At 37.1% G+C, this 18901-nt stretch overlaps 1 pseudogene; it reads right to left on the bottom strand.

The window, feature by feature from the left end:
- Positions 1-12710, bottom strand: part of LOC132650620 (zinc finger protein 160-like) — a 256814-nt pseudogene extending 244104 nt beyond the window's left edge.
- Positions 12711-18901: the final 6191 nt, after the last annotated feature.

Here is an 18901-nt window from a genome sequence, read left to right as displayed (position 1 = left end):
AAATCATGAAATTTGAAGACAAATGAATGGAACTAAAAAAGATCACCCTGAGTGATGTATCCCAGAAGCAGAAATACATGTATGGTATATATTCACTTACAAGTGGATATTAACCATACAATATAGATTGGACATGCTAAAATCTACAGACTTTTAAAAGCTAAAGTACAAAGAGGAACATAGGGAAGATGCTTAATTCTCATTCAGAAAAGAAAACAGGATAGACACCAGAACCCATAGAAGAGAGAGAACAGGATAGGAGCCTTCCACGGATGAACACTAAGTGACTCCACTCAACAGGTGATTGAAGCAGATGGAGAGACCCACAGAAAAATTTTGTATAGAGCACAAAATGTCTTATTGAAAAAGTAGGAGATAGAAGGACCTAAAGGTGTCAGGAGTCACACAAGAAGATCAACAAAGCAAAAAAAAAAAAAATAATCTGAGTCCTGGGGCCCTGCAGAGACTGATGCATCAACCAAAGAGCATGAGAGTACTTAGACCCCCTGCTCAGATGTAGCCCATAGACAGCTCTGTCTCCATATGGGAATCCTAGTAAGGGGAGAAGAGACGGTCTCTGAACTCAGTTGCCTGCTTCCTGATCACTTCTCACTGGTGGGGACAACTAGTAAGCCCACAGGTGAAGAGGATACAGGGAGTCTTAATGGAAACTGATAGGCTAGGGACTGATAGGACCTTCCCTATCAGAGGACAACAGGAGAAGGATAGGGGAGGAGGGGGGAGGAATAGTGGGACATAGAGTAGATGAGGGAGGGGGCTACAATTGGGATACAAGGTGAATATATTGTAAAAATTAATGATAAACATGGGTGACAGAATGAAGCATAAATAAGACACAATTTACTGAGAAATACACAAAAAATACTCACCATCTTTAATTATAGATCTAGCTAGAAAAAAAAACTTCAGCAACCAATACCTCAAATGACAAATAATGTATGTTTAGTGTCCTTCTTGGCACTATAATAAAAGAGAATGTGATAGCATGTATACAATATTATTGGAAATCTTTCTTCATGAACTGAACATGGAGTGACTTGTAGGAGATGAGATGTTGATTTACTTTATCCCCACAGATTAGCAGGAATGTATCCCTTGCTGAATTCAAGAGTACCCAAACCTAGAGAGAAAGCAGTACCTGCCCATGGCAGTGACCTTCCTGTCTTGGAGGATCCTCTGTGCTCAGCCCTGGCCTGCATGGCTCTGTGCTTATCTTTCAGCACAGCTATAGTTTTGGGGATCTTTCTCAAGCACCCTGACTCACCCATCATTAAGTCCAATAACCAGACTACAATAAAATACCTTAGTGTCTTCAAATGAAATTATTTATCCCTACTTTTAGTAAGTTTATATAAAGTGTATATCTATATCAAAATTGTACATCCACAGTGGAAATCAGTGTGCAGAATTCTCAAAATGATGAAAATAAATCTACCATATGAACCACTTATAACTTTCCTTGACATATGCACAATGAACTCAACATCCTCCTTCAAAAATATTTTCTCAACTATACTCATTGCTATTCTGTTCACAATAGGTACAAAAAGAGAACACCTAAATATCCTTCAACTGATATAGATAAGTGAAATGGTACACACATAAGTAGATAGAAATATAAATGACGATGTTGATTTAGGTAACTCAAATCCAGAAAACAGATTTCACATGTCCTATCTACTCTGAAGCATATAGCTCTAGATCTTCAGTTGTGAGTATTCACCCTAGTGTGAAAGAAAAGAAAGAGTGTGGCGAAAGACTGGGGACCAGCCCCAGCAATTGATAGTATCCAGAGAGGAGGGAAGGATAAGGTAGGGCAGAAATGAGTCAGACATGGTTGTCCAAAGAAACTGAGAGTCTTGTCTGACTGGCAGTCAGAGTGCTTCTTTATTTAGACAGAACTTAATAATAAAAGATAGCTTCAGATTGTTCTAAAACATAGATCATATCTTTTTTTTGTTCCCAAACAAGTGTTTTAACTGTCTCTTGGTCATACATTTAGTCATCACTGACAAACCTTATCTTTTGCTATCATTTTTCCTCATCAACCCCTAATCTGACATTTTTGAGAATCTGGAGGCATATTTGCCACAGCCTGGAAGCCCATTCTCAGGTTGGAAGCATTCTCAGATTCAATGGCAATAGATAGAAAATCTTTAAGCAGGCTTGGACATATTGCTTTGTCCCGAGAAGTGTATTATCAAATTTTAATGGACAGCCTCAAGAAAAACAATTTAGGCTAAAGCAGCAACAGTTACTATTCAGTTCCTGGCATAATGCAATGTCTATACCTCATATCTTTGTATAATTTATTTATGTGCTAAATCTAAATATTCTTTCATTATTTTGGTCATATAACACCACAGTGATACTGTGAAAGCTGATATTTCTAGGAAAAGGAGGTCATAATACCTCACTTTTAAAATCATTTTTACAAAACATTCTTTGTCCTTCATTATAGATCCTAGTTTCAGGTGAAGATGTCTCCAGCCATTCATTTACAGTTCCATAAAGTCATTGAGGGGCATACCATATGTAGCTCCTAATCTTATATGCCAAGTAATCACCTGAGAATACAGCAGTACTAGGTATTTAATCTCAAATACTATCAACTCTCCTAGCACTACAAACTTTGTTTGCCTTTTTAAGAGTATGTTCTGATTATTTTCTTCTTGAGGAAGCACAGGGGTAGATTTTGCAAGACTATCTTGGAGCTGAAGTCTCATAAGTAGTTATCTGCCATTTTTATGTGAGTTACAACTTCCACATTCATGCAGGGCCAGATTATTGATATTCATCCATAAAGACATTCATGTAGGGCCAGATAATTGATATTTCCCCTAAAAATGAGAGGGGCCGTATGCTCAGGATTTTTGTGGGGAAGCTTAGAAGCAGTACAACAGAGTGAAGACATAAATTATTCATTAAAAATTTTTCCATTTCTCCCCAGGTTGTACAAGTACTGAAAGCCCTCTAAGCATGTAGCAAGTGGAGATCAAGACCAAGCCTGAAAGATAGCATGAGCTGCATATTGTAACATGCAGCTCAGCTGTTCTGGATCTTTGTCAAATAGCTGTGCTGACTTCATGGCTTTAACTGTATATGAACTTTGGTGAGGTTTTAATCCATTTGAGGTGACTTTATGTGAAAATAAGCTCCTATTTCTATGTTTCTACATATATACATCTAGTTTGGTCAGTACCATTTATGAAGATTTTATCTGTTTTTCCAGTGTGTATTTCTAGCTTTCCAGTGTGTATTTCTATTTTTTGTTATAGTACTAGTGCATTTACGTAATCAACTATTATTCACATATTTAAAAAATCAAATCATGAAACATGAAGGTAAATGCACATTTTCAGGTAACTGAGAGTGAGAGAACCTAGACCCCAAAAGAGAAATAGGGTATGTATTTGTTTTACATATATATCAGTTGCAAGATGTATGATAAGCAAGCAACTGAACATAATACTGTAGGGGATACATACAGATTAAGAACTGGAGCTTAGGGGAGGCAGAGATTTCTCCATAGGAAAGGGAAATAAAATACTTGGTATAAGTGGAAGGTGGGCTAAAAAGATAGAATTGAGGGGGATTGGGAAAGGAAGAGGGCAATGAAAAGGTAACATGAGAAAAGAAAGGTAAAATTAAGGGTCATTTGTTTGGCACAGTGGAAACCTAATGCAATAGAAACTTTCTAAAATATATACATATAAGAAGCCAATATAAATGAAATCACCACACAAGAACAAAGTACCAACTGGAAATCTCTTGTCACTAAATTAAGCATCCAGTACTGGTAATGGTTTATATTTAACTGAGGTATTGGCCAAAGTAGTGTGATTGTAATGCCAAAATAATACAGGCTTTTGCCAAGACTATAGGGAGCTTTCCACAATTGACTGCAATGCCCTATTGCTGGAGACAACACTTACAGTTACATGAAACATAGATAAATAGAGCTTGTGCCTACATAGAATCTTCACACTTACATTCTATCAACTTTGATATGGGAAGTACTCTGCAACTACAAGAGGAGAAACATAAACACTAACCCAGCTACCAAACTTTTGAACTATAACAATTTTCTACGTGTAAGACATATTAGTGCAAGAGTTGTAGGAGTAAAAACCAATCTATAGTTTGACTTAAGGCCCACTTCACATGATGGAATCCACACCTGACACTGGTTTATTGATCAAGAAATAGAAATTACACAGCCCATGGTTCTGGGGGAAAAGCAAATACTGCATTCTACTAAAAGTACACCATTTTGCTATACTCATAGACCAGTATCTTGTTCAGCCATCATCAAAAAAATGTCATCCTGCATCTGATGGAGACAAAATCAGAGACCCATAGAGAAAATAGACAGTCAGTGAGAGACCTCAGAATATGCCCATCAGGCTCTTCAGTAATTCAGCCAGAAGAGTGTAAGAGCCAGAAAGGATAGAGCATATCAAAGAACAAAGCACTATAAATTAAGAGGACTGAAGAATAGATAAACTGTGATAGACTGAGGCAGCATGCACAAGGCCTTTAGTGTTCTGTCCCTAGCCCTATCTCTAATTGATAAGCGCTTGCAAATAAAAATGTAGTTTTCTCCAAGGGACACTCATTTTATCCAAGGGACTACTCTTAATTGTACATTTAAGAGTACATTCCAAAAGGTAGATGGCCAAAAATTTCCCTCACTGGCAAGTTTGGATTCTTATGTACTAGAATTCTGGCATTCATTTAAAATGTTTTTATCATAGTTCTCATTTTAATTTGCTAAAGATTTTTTTTTCTATTTTTAAAGCTACATGTCCTCTGTGTGTATACCATTGTTTCAAGTTTAATATTTTATGAGATTCCTGCATGTATGAACAAGTCTGCATCATTTCCCAACTTGGTCTCTTTTTGTTTTTTTTTCCTACTCAGGTGTGTTTGCTTTTTCTTTTTTGCTATTTTATTTTCTTATTATAAAGTATATCCCTACTTTTTTTAATATGAGGGTGAATTTAGACAGGATAGAAGGGGAGATGGGAAAGAGTTACCAGGATTAGAGGAAGGGAAAACTTTAATCCGGATGAACATATAAGTAAAGTGACTATTTTTAAAAGAAAAAAAGGAGAAGGAGGAGAATGAAGAGAAAGAAAAAGAAGAAGGAAGATTCGGAGAAAGAAGAAAAGCAGGAGGAGGAGAAGATGAGAAGATGAAGAAGAAGAAAAAGAAGAAGAAGAAGAAGAAGAAGAAGAAGAAGAAGAAGAAGAAGAAGAAGAAGAAGAAATGTGTCAAAAGAAATGTTAAATAGCTATGCACAAAAGATCCAGAAAATCTAAAAAGTGCAAAAGAGTAATTTATAAATAATAAAAATAGAAAAAGAAGACAAAACTCACATCAAAATCCTAGAAAATATTTTCAGCAAAATAATAGAAGAATGTATCCTTAGCCTAATGAAGAAGGGGTAGCCTATAAAAGTACAAAAAGTATATAGAACAACAACAGAAAAGAAATTGTGCTCAGCACATAAAATCAAAACATTAAATGTAAAGAAAAGTATGTTAAACAAAGAAGGGATATTAAAAGTTGCAAGTTGAAAATATTAAGTTGCATATAAATTCAGGCTCTTTAGAGTAACTCTTAATCTCTCAAGAGAGATTCTAAACCTAGAATGTCTGAAACAAATTATATATAATCTTTAAGGGACCCTTATTCCTCTATCCAGTAAACTTTAAATAATAAATGATGAATAAAGATATATTGCATAATAAAACCAAATATGAGCAATATCTCTGTAAAACTTCACTACAGAAGCCAATCAATGGAACACTCCAATCTAAAGTGTTAACCATACCCAAGACAACAAAAAGAATGAATAATCCCAAGCATCAAATCAGAAGGCAAAAACCCCACACCATAACTACAAAATAAAGGGAAATAATAAACATTGCTCATTGAAATCTCTCAACTTGGATGTTCAATTCTCCAATAGAAAGACAGGAACTAACAGAATGGACTAGACAACAATGTCCATTCTTCTGCTGCATTTACTGAACACTCTTTATCATCCAGGTTGGACAGCATCTCTGTGTAAAAGGACAGTAGAAGACAGTGGACCAAAAAAGAAGTTTAGTGGAACTTTATTTTATAATGTTCACACAAACAAATACTAAAATTCTTGAGTCAATTTAAAAGAGACTATGTACTGTACACACTGAATGAGTTCCACCATTATCCATATGAAAACAACAGATGACTTGGGCAGGTCCAGCACACATCTACACTTATGTTTACTGAAGCAAAGCTTACCATGTGCTAAGATAGAATGGATTTGATTGTCCTGAATCACATGAGTGCAAAATATAATATTATTCAATTTTTTATTCATGGAAAATATGCACATTTGTTTTTTGAGAATTTTTAATATAATCACATTATTTCTCATTTCTCTGCCCTCCCTACAAAATCTCTCATATATCCCTCTTTTGGCTCTTTCAATTTCAAGTCTTGGGGTGCCAATAACTGCTATTACATGTATCATGCATGTGTGTGCATGTGTGTATGTGTATGTGAGAGAGCGAGAGAGAACATTTAACATTTCAAGAAAGGCAATCATTTTACTTTGAAATTGTGGATAAACTCAAAATGTATCATCAAAATTTATGATCTGTGCTAGACACAGAAATCAAACATTGTCTGACTTCACTCCTAATTGGGCTAAAAGAAGTCAGTACTCTGAAATAAGAACTGAATAGTCAGTATTAGAGCCTGAACATCAGAGTGTAGTGACATGACTTGTCAAAGAACACATTTCAGTGACAAGAGGAATAACATAAAGTAATACTTCAGGGTGTGTGCGTAAGAGCTATTAATAATAGCTTACATTGTTTACTTGAGAAATATTCTGTGTATATTTTTTAAATCTCAATAACAAAAATGTTATAATTACTTTGTAAGAGATATTAATTTATTTATATATTATTTATTCTTCCATCGATTTTCCTTCCATTTTCACCCTCCTGAGTTTTGAGTAATCATTCTTTGCTCCTTTGAAAATTCAAGCCACTTTTTCATAAACTATTTTTACACACTTAACATATCAAAATTTGATTTGTAAAATATTTTATAATATTATAATACTAGGTATATATAACAAACCACTGAATTTTATCAAGGATATTTATTATATATAGTATTACAGGAAAATGGAAAATGTGAAGAGATGAAGTACTATTCTTTTTAGTTGTTTTTAAGAGACAGTTGCCTGAGTCCAGCCATTTCAGGAAAAAAAACCTCAGTTTTTTCTGGCTGTAAGCCCCTCCCTCATCTTCCAATTACAACCTACCTCCCTCTTCTACCCCTATGCCCCTCTCCTAGTCCACTGATAGGGGAAGTCCTACTTCCCTACTACCTTATCCTAGCTTATCTTATCAAGTCTTACCAAGAATGACTGTACCTTCTTCCTCTGTGCCCTGGCAAGGCTGCACCTTCCAGGAGCAGGTGATCAAGGAGCCTGCCACTGGCTTCCTATCAGAGACAGCCGCTGTTAATAGGGAACTCACATGGAAACTGAGATACTTATGAGCTACCCCTCTGAGCAGGGGTTCTAGGTGTTCTTCATGAATGGTCCTTCATTGAAACAGGACTCCCACGGCCCAAAATTTTTAGCTCAATTGGCTTCCTTGTGGAGGGCCTCTCTCATCCAGGTCTTTCTATCTCCTGAATCCTCCATATTAGTCCATGCTCTCTGCCCAAAGTTTGGCTCTGTGTCTAACCATCTGCTTCAGTACCTTGCTAGGTAGATTCTTTCAGAGGCCCTCTGTGGTAGGTTCCTGCCCTGTTCCCTGTCTTCTCCCATTACTGATATCTATCCCATTTGCCTTTCTAAATGAGGATTAAGCATCTTCCATAGGTTTCTTCCTGTTGCTTTGATCCTTTAGGACTATAGATTTTAGTATTTTAATCCTATATTATATGACTAATATCCACATATAAGTGAGTATATACCATGAGTGTCTTTCTGTTTCTGGATACTTCACTCAGAGTGATCTTATTTAGTTGCATCCATTTGCCTGCTGATTTCCTTGTTTTTAATTGGTGAATAGTATTGCATTGTATGAATGCCACAATTTTTGTGTCCATTCCTCAGTTTTGGGACATCTAGGTCGTTTCCAGATTCTGGCTATTGTCAATAAAGCTGTTATGAGTATAGTTGAGCAAATGTCCTTGTTGTATGGTTGATAATCTTCTGAATATATGCCCAGGGTTGGTATAACTGAATATTCTAGTAACACAATTCATAATTTTCTGAGAAAGCACCAGATTGATTTCCAAAGTGGTTGTACAAGTTTACATTCCCACCAGCAATGGATGATTCACTTTTCTCCACATCCAGTCCAGCTTGTGTTGCAGATGATGTGATAGTACATATGAATAACACTAAAAATTCAACCAGGGAACTCCTACAGCTGATAAACAACTTCATCAAAATGACTGGATACAAAATTAAATTTTAAAAAATGTGAAGTCCTCCTGTACACAAAAAACAAATGGGCTCAGAAGGAAGTTAGAGAAACAAAACCCTTTCACAAAAAACACAAATAACATAAAGTACCTTGGTGTGACTCTAATCAAGCAAATGAACAACTTGTATGAAAAAAAGAACTTCAAGGAAGATATCACAATATCTCCCATGTACCAAGATTGGTAGGATTAACATAGTAAAAATGGCCACTCTATCAAAAGAAATCTACAGATTCAATGCAATTCCAATCAAAATACCAACACAACTCTTTACAGACCTTGAAAGAACAATTATCAGTTTCATATGGAAAAACAAAAAACACAGAATTGATAAAAACATGCCTGTACAATAAAAGATTTTCTGGAGGTATCTTCATCCCACATCTCAAGTACTACTATAGAGTAAAAGTAACAAAAAATGGCATGGTACTGGCACCTGTACTTTAAATCTTAAAGGGGTGTGCATCTACTCATTAATCATTTTTATTAAATCATATCAATAAGCTGAGGGGAAATACAAGTATAGGGGAATCACCTGCTGTCTAAGTTTTAGACCCAGTTTGAGGGTGCCCAGACAACCAATGTTACCTTGGGCTATTGTTTTGGCTCATCAACCTTAAAACATCCCTGGATTTACTATTAATAGTGTACTTTTCTTAACTTTAAATTGTTCTCTAAGATTTTTTACATCAGAGCCATTAGCAAAAACATCTTCTCTGACCTTGTTAAACAATCTATTTTTCCAAATTCTTTCTAAGTATAATGGTGATTGCTAACAATCTACATCTATGGCTCCTTTCAAAGGCAGTGGTTAATTCATTAATCTGCTCCAGTAAACATGTGAAAAGAGATCAAGCATTGTTAATTTTAAATGTCAGTGATATTGCCCAGTGACGAGCTAGAAGGCTTCTTAGAGTTTTCATATAATTCATGTTATAAGGATTATGGACATCATAACGGCAACATGCAGAGATATGCCACATAAGAACACAAAATCCTCCAGAATATCAGTTCTTGGGATTATGCTTCTCTGAGACAAACTCATCGTGAGTATGCTAACAGGGGAGCCACATTCCATGAGTTCTACAGCTGTTTTGCTGTTGCTACTGCATGGTTCTTGACAGGGGCAGGTAGCCAAAATAGTTTGCCTGTAGGTGGGTGAGGGGGAAGTGAGGTTAGCTCAGGCCCTGGAAAGAATTCAGGGTATTGCATGGGCTGTACTACCCTGGAGGATCAGATAACATGGAAGGACTGAAGGATTACTGGGAGAAAATGGCAGGTAGGTTTGATATGATATGTTAACTAGGAACCTCTGCCATTAGTTCAAGGTTTGAATCCTACTTCTATGGTAACTTAAACTTCAGAGAGAGAAGCATGGTCTCCATTGGATAATGATCTTCAAGTGAGACTACATGGAAGAAAGGTGGCAAAATAAAGATTCTGTTTTTCTTTTCTTTGTATATATCTTCTTTCTTTTTTTCAAGGGAGGGCGGTTACCCAAACTGGACTCAAATTTTTGTTTTTTGTTTTGTTTTTCTTACTATGTTTTATTTTATTAATTGTTTTTATTTTTCACAATTTATTCATTATGTATGCTGATTGAAGGTCACTCCCTCAACTCCTAATGGTCCCACCCTCCCTCCATCTTCCCCCATCCCTTTTCCCTAGACCACTCAAAAGAGGAATTCCTCTCCTCTGCTATCCACCCATATATCATCAGAACAGTACTCAGATATTAAAAACAGAGAAATAAAATTTCTGCTCTTATTTCTTTTCCATGGGCCACTGTACTCACCTCAGAAGATTTTCTAACATAAAGCTTGCGTGCAAACTTACCGTGAAAAAAAACACTAAGTATAAATCCTTTTAAAAAGTCCCACCCCATGACACTGTTTGATTGACCATTTCACATCCAGAAACGCAAACTTTGAAATGCTATGAAGTCTGAAACATTTTATCACAGGTATTTCAGAGAATGTGATTCTCTTGCTGCCTGGAGGGCTGTTTCCCACCAGCCCAGGAAGGCATGAGGGGTAGAAGATGAGGTATAAAGCTTGGAAAGCCCACAAGCATACCAGTGGTCAGCCACTCTGGGAACCATCTCAGAAAGTAAGTTCAACTTTAATTCCAGAAAACAGAAAACAGAGGCTTATATCCCTTTAGGAGTGCCTGGGATGCTCCAAGCATAGGTGTAGATAATTGTTTAATACTAGGCAATTCAAGGTTGCTCGATTTGCATTAAACAACACATTCCTATTATATAAATAAGAACATCAAGAACACAGAACCAAATTATCCTATATTTGAAGGGAGGGGAGAGTTATCAGGGATCTGTGTCAAAGGCTATCTATCAAATTTGATTGGTGGTGTCAATGTCTAAAGACACTCTCTAGATGAAGTCAGGCAGAGAAAACTCACCCTTGACATGGTTACACATCTACTCCAGAAGCAGGTTCATACATGGAAAAGAAAGCCTCCTCCCTCATATCTCAAAATTCAGTGTGGGTTGTGATGTTTTTCAATAGAACCCCTGGAACAATAGGTATGTGTACACCAAGAAACTGCTACAGGCTACCACTGTTGTGTTACTCTCAGAGAACTTCCTGGCTGGTGTTAGTTCACCATTCCCTACATATTCATCCACTGGACTAAAAGTTTCTTGTGTAAAGTGAGGCAACTGAAAATAGTAAATGTTGAGAATCAGGATTATCAATAAGTCTACCGTAAACACATTATTATATAATACTGTTGCATGTAATTGATATTCAACATTCATTGTATTCTTTTTAAAAATAAGTTTATTTACTTTAAATTCCAATCGTAGTCCCCCTCCCTTCTCTCCCCCAGTACTACCCTCCATTCCTATTCCCCCTATTCCCTTTCCCCTTTAGAAAAGGGAGGTCATTTCCATTGAGCTAGTTTTACAGTTCTGTTGCATCTCAGTGGACCAAAGTACACAAAGACCTTTCCACATTGTTTATACTCACAAAATTTCTCTCTAGTAAGGATACTTTTAAGATAATGATGACTCTAGATTTGTGCAAGGCCTCACCATTTTAACACATTCATAAGTTTTTCCTCCATTATGCATCCTTTCATGATGATAAATATTATACAAATGTGGAATGGTTTCACCATGTTAAAAACACTCACAGGCTTTCTGTCCATTAGGATTTCTTTGATGAGTGTGGAGATTATTCTGAAGTCCAAAAGTTTTTTCACATTGGTTACAGTCAGACATCTTTCCAGTATGTGTTCCTTTAATGTATTAGGAGATGTTATGTGCAAAGGCTTTACCACATAGTTGTATTCATGTGGTTTCCCTCCAGAATGTGTTGTTGTCTTAGGAGATGACTGTTAAATGCAAAGGCTTTATCACACTAATTACCCTCAAAAGGTTTCTCTCCACTGTGTATTTTTTCATGTTTTAAGAAACTACTCTGTTGTGCAAGGGTTTTATCATGTTGAGTATATTTATAAGGTTTCTTTCCAGTGTGTGTTCTTTTATGGCTTATAAGATTACTGTTTTGTGCAAAGGCTTTACCACACTGGTTACATTCATAAGGTTTCTCTCCAGTGTGTATTCTTTTATGGCTTATGAGATTACTGTTTCGTGCAAAGGCTTTACCACACTGGTTACATTCATAAGGTTTCTCTCCAGTGTGTGTTCTTTTATGCTGTATGAGATTATTCTTTTCTGCAAAGGTTTTACCACACTGGTTACATTCATAAGGTTTCTCTCCAGCGTGTGTTCTTTTATGGATTAAGAGAGCACCATTTTGTGAAAAGGCTTTACCACAGTGCTTACATTCATAAGGCTTCTCTCCAGTGTGTGTTCTTCTATGGCTTTTGAGATGACTGTTTTGTGCAAAGGCTTTACCACACTGGTTACATTCATAAGGTTTCTCTCCAGTGTGTATTCTTTTATGGGTTAAGAGAGTACTGATTCGTGCAAAGGCTTTACCACACTGGTTACATTCATAAGGTTTCTCTCCAGTGTGTGTTCTTTTATGGCTTATGAGATTACTGTTTCGTACAAAGGCTTTACCACACTGGTTACATTCATAAGGCATCTCTCCAGTATGTGTTCTTCTATGGCTTTTGAGATGACTGTTTCGTACAAAGAGTTTACCACATTGATTACATTTGTAACGCTTCTCTACAGTGTGTGTTCTTTTATGCCGTACAAGATCAGTGGTATAGGGGAAGGCTTTACCACATAGAGTGCATTTAGAAAGTTTCTCTTCAGTATTACTGCTTTCATGCCTGCAAAGATAATTAGCACATGTGAAAGATTTACCACAGTCATTGCATTACACTAATAAATATATTTATCTATATGAATTAATTTCATAATTTTATCTAACGGTAAAGTAGCATGAAATTTTAAATTTTTATAACTTTATTTATATTCATGTCTTTTCCCTTCATTATGGGTATTTTTGAAGATCCCTGTGATGATAAGAGCATTTGTTACGTGGTTCACTTTTATAACATCATTTTTTAATAAGAGGGTTTTTTTGTATATATGAAGAGTATTGTAATAATTCAGAGCTTTACCGCAGCAATCCCATTCACAATTTTTTGTACTGTATGAATGACACTTCCTTTGCAAAGTGAGCCAGCACACGCAGAAGAAGTTCCAAATTCCTAGTATTCATAGGTATTTTCAGCTGTATGAGTTTGCTGATCAATTCTCAGTGAAGTTGCAAAACCAATTAATAGTAACCATTTATAGCATTCAGAAAATCTACTCAAAGTGGGGACTACTACAAAATTAATTGTTCTTGGAGAAAGGCAGGTACACTGCTTCTTTCAATATACCTATGTTTATGTGTCTTAGAAACATTGTGACATATAATATGACAATTTAAATTACAAGAATAATAAAAGATTCTCACATTGAATTGGTTTTTTGTTCATCATAGACATGTCATATAGCGATTAAGGTTTCTCCACCATATTCTTGACTCTCATAAGCTCCTCCTTTCACTAAACTTTACAATGTTCTGCATGAATATGAGTAACCCTGGTTATACTATGAAATATTTGCGTATTATAAGGTTTTGGACACATACCAATCACCTATTCAATGTGTATACCTCTTACAATATCTGAGTAGGTAGAATGAGACTAAACAGATTGGCATTTCAAATCAGTAGCTGTAATGTCCATATGATTCCAATGGTATTTTCTGATACAACATTATTTTATTTTCTTCTATCTTAGGGGAGTGCCTTGCAAACACAAATCAGATACCTGAGATTGAAGTACATGGAATTGCGAGATTTTAATGATCATCATTACACTTAAAGCAGTGCTGTTTTTACACTGTTGCTTTTCTTTAAAACTTCCAGGACACAGCCAGGTGTGCTGGTCAATGCCTTTAATCCCAGCACTTGTGAAGGCAGAAGCAGGCAGATCTGTGTGATTTTGAGTTCAGGCTGGTCTAACAAGCAAGTTTATGTCAAGCCATAGCTACATTAAAAAAACTATTTAAGAAACAGAAAATAAAAACCAGCCAACAAACAAACAAACAAACAAAAAAAAACAAACTTTCAGGACACATTAATTTTTTTTAAGATTCATATCTGTGTCAGCATGCAAATAAATTTACCTTCTATTACATGTAGAACTTTGAAAATATTCTTCAATATTTTGGTCTTCCCAATTGTAGCCTAAAATATAGTACAAGGAAATATATATTGTTGGAAATATCATATTATTATTAAGCCAAAACTTAAATCACTATCTTCTGTGACCCTTAGAAACATACATGATTTATTCACCTCATTCCTCCTCATTCTCAATTGAAATTACAGAAGAGGATCAATAACAAAATAAGAATTGTCTCCTTATTTTAAAAGAAAATTTGCAGTCTTACCTATAGCAGTAAGGTTTTTACAGGTCTCCAGCATCACATCTTTGTAGAGTTGCTTCTGGGAAGGTTCCAGCAAAGCCCACTCTTCTTGGCTGAATTTCACATGCACATCATCGAAGGTCACTGAATTCTAAAATATTCCATACATTTGTATGGCAGAAAGAGTGGCAGCAGTATAAATTTATACTTCATTGGCAATATAATCATATAATTCTAGTGCTTCTTCCATTTATTTTCTGACACAGACGTGCTAGTGTTAGACAGTTGGGTTCTGTGCATCAGGTGAAGGAGAGGAGAAGAAAAAGCCTAAAGGTTAGATTGTAAGGAAAATCAAAGGCGTGTTTTGAAAACCTGTGTTAAAGGAGTTTCATTAGTAAGACATGAATATGAAGTAGCCATTAGTTGGGTTCTTGAGTGATCTATGAATTATCTTCAGTTACTTGGGCGAGTAGGTCAGGACCCTGTCATGAGACAGGTGGAAAGAAAAAACACAGTCATCATATTTTATCTGCAACAAATGAGATGTGGCTATCAGGTGACAGTGAACAGATGGGTGGCATCAGTCAAAAGACAAAATGGCACTGAATATCATGTTTTGACCAGGGATCAGAGATGTGGCATATCAGTATGTGAAGAGGGGAGCTCATATATATGTGGATGGGAAAGTGGACTACAGTGAATACATAGATAAAAATAATGTGGGTGGCGAGCAACAATAATTATAGCTGATAACATCATTTTTTGAGTGACCAGACAAAAGCAAAGGCATAGGACACATGATTATTCTTTGATCATTGTTTTGTATATTCTCCTTTCTAAATCATGTATAGTCTATAGGTTAAAAATAAAGAGTAAAACACTTCTATTAAAAAATGTGTTAATGTTATCACTAAGTCACTTTAGAAGAAAACTGAATAACGAGGGTTAACTGTGTCATATCTGAACTTTTTGAATCGGATATAGGTTTGGAAGAGAAATGGCAATTAATGTGGACAAAGACAGAGAGAAGACATCAAAACAGAGAGAGAGAGACATAGAGACAGAGACACAGAGAGAAATTCACAGATTAACAGTACTAATTACACATCAGAGAAATTTATGAACAGTTACTAATGACAAAAAAATGATGGACAAGCTGGATGTATTTTGTCACGCCTTTAATTCCATCACTCAGGAGTCATAGGCAGGTATATCTAATTGAGATGAATGCCAGAATGATCTATGCAAAGATTTCCAGGACAGCTAGACCTATATAGTAAGACAGAGCCTCCCATAAAAGTCAATCAAACAAACATAAAAGATTGAAAGAACTTAGAAGTTTTTACTGTAGCTTCTACAAGAAATTATACATTCACTCCAGTTGTGCATTCCTTTTCCAGAAATCTGCACTGCCCCAGCTTAAAATGTACCTCTAATAACATCTTACTAAAAGGGAATGCATGTTTAAACAGCTAAAAATAGAAAAATGAAAATATTAGCAATGTCAATGCTGATCATAAATAAGCAACATAAGGTAGAAGAGATGGCTCAGCAGTGAGGAGCTCTTGCTACTCTTCCAAATAAGTGGGCTCAATTGTTATTGTTTACCTGGAACCCACTACTATCAGTTCATGAGTTCTGAACACATCTTCAGACTATAGTGAAGATCAGGCACACAAGAGATTCATATTCATGCATACAATCAAAATACTCAGTAAAAATTAAAAACAGACCCCAGCTGGAAGGACTGAACACACACTGTGTCTGATCAGCAGGGTAGCAGAAACTGCACAGTGACCAATAGTTGGAACTGTGGGCCTCCAAACAACACTGACTGTATTTACCAGCTGAGATGAACCCCAATGATGAGAAAAGCAATTGGGTTCAACCTCAGAGCACTGAGCTAATCCCTTGAAAATTTCTTGGGCTGTTTTAACAGAAATAAGGTTTTCAAGCAAATAAACCCAAGAAGCAAGCAGGAGTAACCATTCTAATATCTAATAAAACAGACTTTCAACAAAAATTAATTGAAAGAGATGAGAAAGGGGGTAATCCAAGATGGCGGTGCTGGGATGACACTGTCTGAGGAGCAGGGCAGCAATGTTGGTACAGTGACTAAGAGGCTGAAATCTGGACCCTAAAACAACAGCAATTGTGTTTCCCAGGTGAGAGGAAACTCCACGGAGTGGGAATAAGTCGGGTCTACTCTTAGGTCACCCAGAAAGAACCCAGAAGAAACCCCAGGTCACACAGTCACTGGGTCACTTGACCAGAAGCACACTCTTGCATGTCCTGATCACCTTCCCAGGCTGAACTGTGCACCCCAGGGCACAAGAGGCTGGGAGTCCCAGTCTTGAGAAAACCCCACAGGGAAGGAAGCAAGTAAAGCTGACCTCAGGTCAACCAGTCTATCCCTGGAAAAGGTCCTACAGACCTGCAGGAACAAAGCAACCAGCCCTGAGTGGGGCTCCAACTGCCAACCCCACAACTAACTCTCCATCACAGACAGAACTGTGTGCCCCAGGGCACTAGAGGCTGGGTTTTCCTGTTGGGAGAAAACCCCACAGGGAGGGAAACAGCAGGTCCCAGCTTAGAGTACTCAGCTGACCCCCCCACCACCACTAACACCAGACATACGGGAATGTTCTCAGAAAAAGTTCTCAGGTTCCTGTCCAGTCACCAGCTTGGAGCCACCACTCCCAAGCAAGTGCCTACTCACTCCACACGCCCCCTCCCAAACAGTACAGACTGGGTCTTTCTGTTGAGAAAAAACCCAAAGGTGGCAGAAATATCTGGCCCTACCTCATGACACCTAGCTCTAGAAAAGTTTCTGGTTATCCACAGGCTCCAGACTCTAGCCTCCTGCTGCAAACATGAGAGTAGTGCTCACATGCCACTGATTACCACTTGGGTACTGGGGCAGAGAGCCCCAAACTCAGACCTCCAGAAGCCTGGGTTCCTAAGATCAACCCCCAAATACTGCTCCAAGGGACAACGAGTTTTTTCTAACTAAACTGACCAAACCACAAGGCACCCAGGTTACAGCTGCAGCTCACTAAATTTACAGCAAGAAACCAAGCTGCAGGGCAGCTGTCTCCTGGAATTCTCTGGGTTAGAGGAGAGCCCCGTTTACTAACAAAGGCCACAATTACCATTCAGGTCTGTACGCCTGAGATGAGCTGTGGCAATTCCTGCAAAACACCTGCCATTCAGTGACCATACCCCAAAACCTGAGGAGGCCACCATCGGTAAAAATAATCTTCCTGCCAGGGGGATTCTTCCCACCACAGGATTCCAGGAAGCACCAGAATCTAACACCCAACACCCAAGATAGCCAAATGCGTAGAGGCAAGTGTAAAATCTCAACCAACAAACAAGAGAGCAATATGGCATCTCCAGAACTCAGTTTAGACAGGGGCAAGTAGCCCTGGACACACCAACGTAAATGAAATTTAAAAAGATGACTTTGCATCTATGCTTAAGAAGAGGATACTAGAGGAAACAAACAAACTGCATAAAGAACTAGAGGAAGACAAAGTCAGACAGATCATGGACATCTGCAAAGAAATGGAAGAAGATAAAGACAAACAGATTGTGGCCATCTGTAAAGAAATACAGGAAGTTACAGCCAAACAATTTGTGGCCTTTACAGAAGAAATACTAAAATCACTGAAAGAAATTAAAGAAACAGGATTGTTCAAAGAAACATCTGAAGGAACTGAAGAAAAATATAGTCAGGTGAAGGAAACCAACAAAACAGCTCAAGAACTGAAAATATAACTGGAAAAATGAATGAAAACACAAATGGAGAATATGCTGGAGAGAACGAACTTAGGGAAGAAAACAGGAACTACAGAGGTAAGCATAACCAATAAACTATAAGAGATGGAAAAGAAATATCAGGTGTGGAAGACACAATGGAAGAAATCAATATATCCATCAAATAAAATGTTAAATCTAAAAAATTCCTGACACAGACCATCCAAGAAATCCAAGAAATATGAAAAGACCAAACCTAAGAATAATAAGAATAGAGGAAAAATAAGATTCCCTCCTCCAAGGCCCTGAACATATTTTCAGCAAAATCATAGAAGAAAAATTCCCCAACTTACAGGAGAGGTCTATAAGAACACAAGGGGCCTACAGAACACACCCAATAAAATAGACCAGAAAAGAAAATCCTCCCACCACATAATAATCAAAACAGGAAGTATACAGAACAAGAAAAATACTAAAAGCTGCAAGGGAAAAATGCCAAGTATCATATAATGGAAAACCCATCAGAATCACACCTGACTTCTCAACAGAAACTATGAGAGTCAAAAGGGCCTGGATAGATATCATGCAGACCCTAAGAGAACATAGATGTCAGCCCAGGCTACTATACCCTCCTAGACTCTCAGTCCCCATAGATGGAGAAAACAAGATTTTCAGTGACAAAAACAAATTTCAACAATACCTACACACAAATCCAGCATTATAGAAGATACTAGATGGAAAAATACAACCCAA

This window comes from Meriones unguiculatus (assembly GCF_030254825.1).
Source record: "Meriones unguiculatus strain TT.TT164.6M chromosome 13 unlocalized genomic scaffold, Bangor_MerUng_6.1 Chr13_unordered_Scaffold_28, whole genome shotgun sequence".
NCBI classification, from domain to species: domain Eukaryota; kingdom Metazoa; phylum Chordata; class Mammalia; order Rodentia; family Muridae; genus Meriones; species Meriones unguiculatus.
Note: the sequence above shows the minus strand (reverse complement) of the source record. Positions and strands in the feature narration are given on the sequence as shown.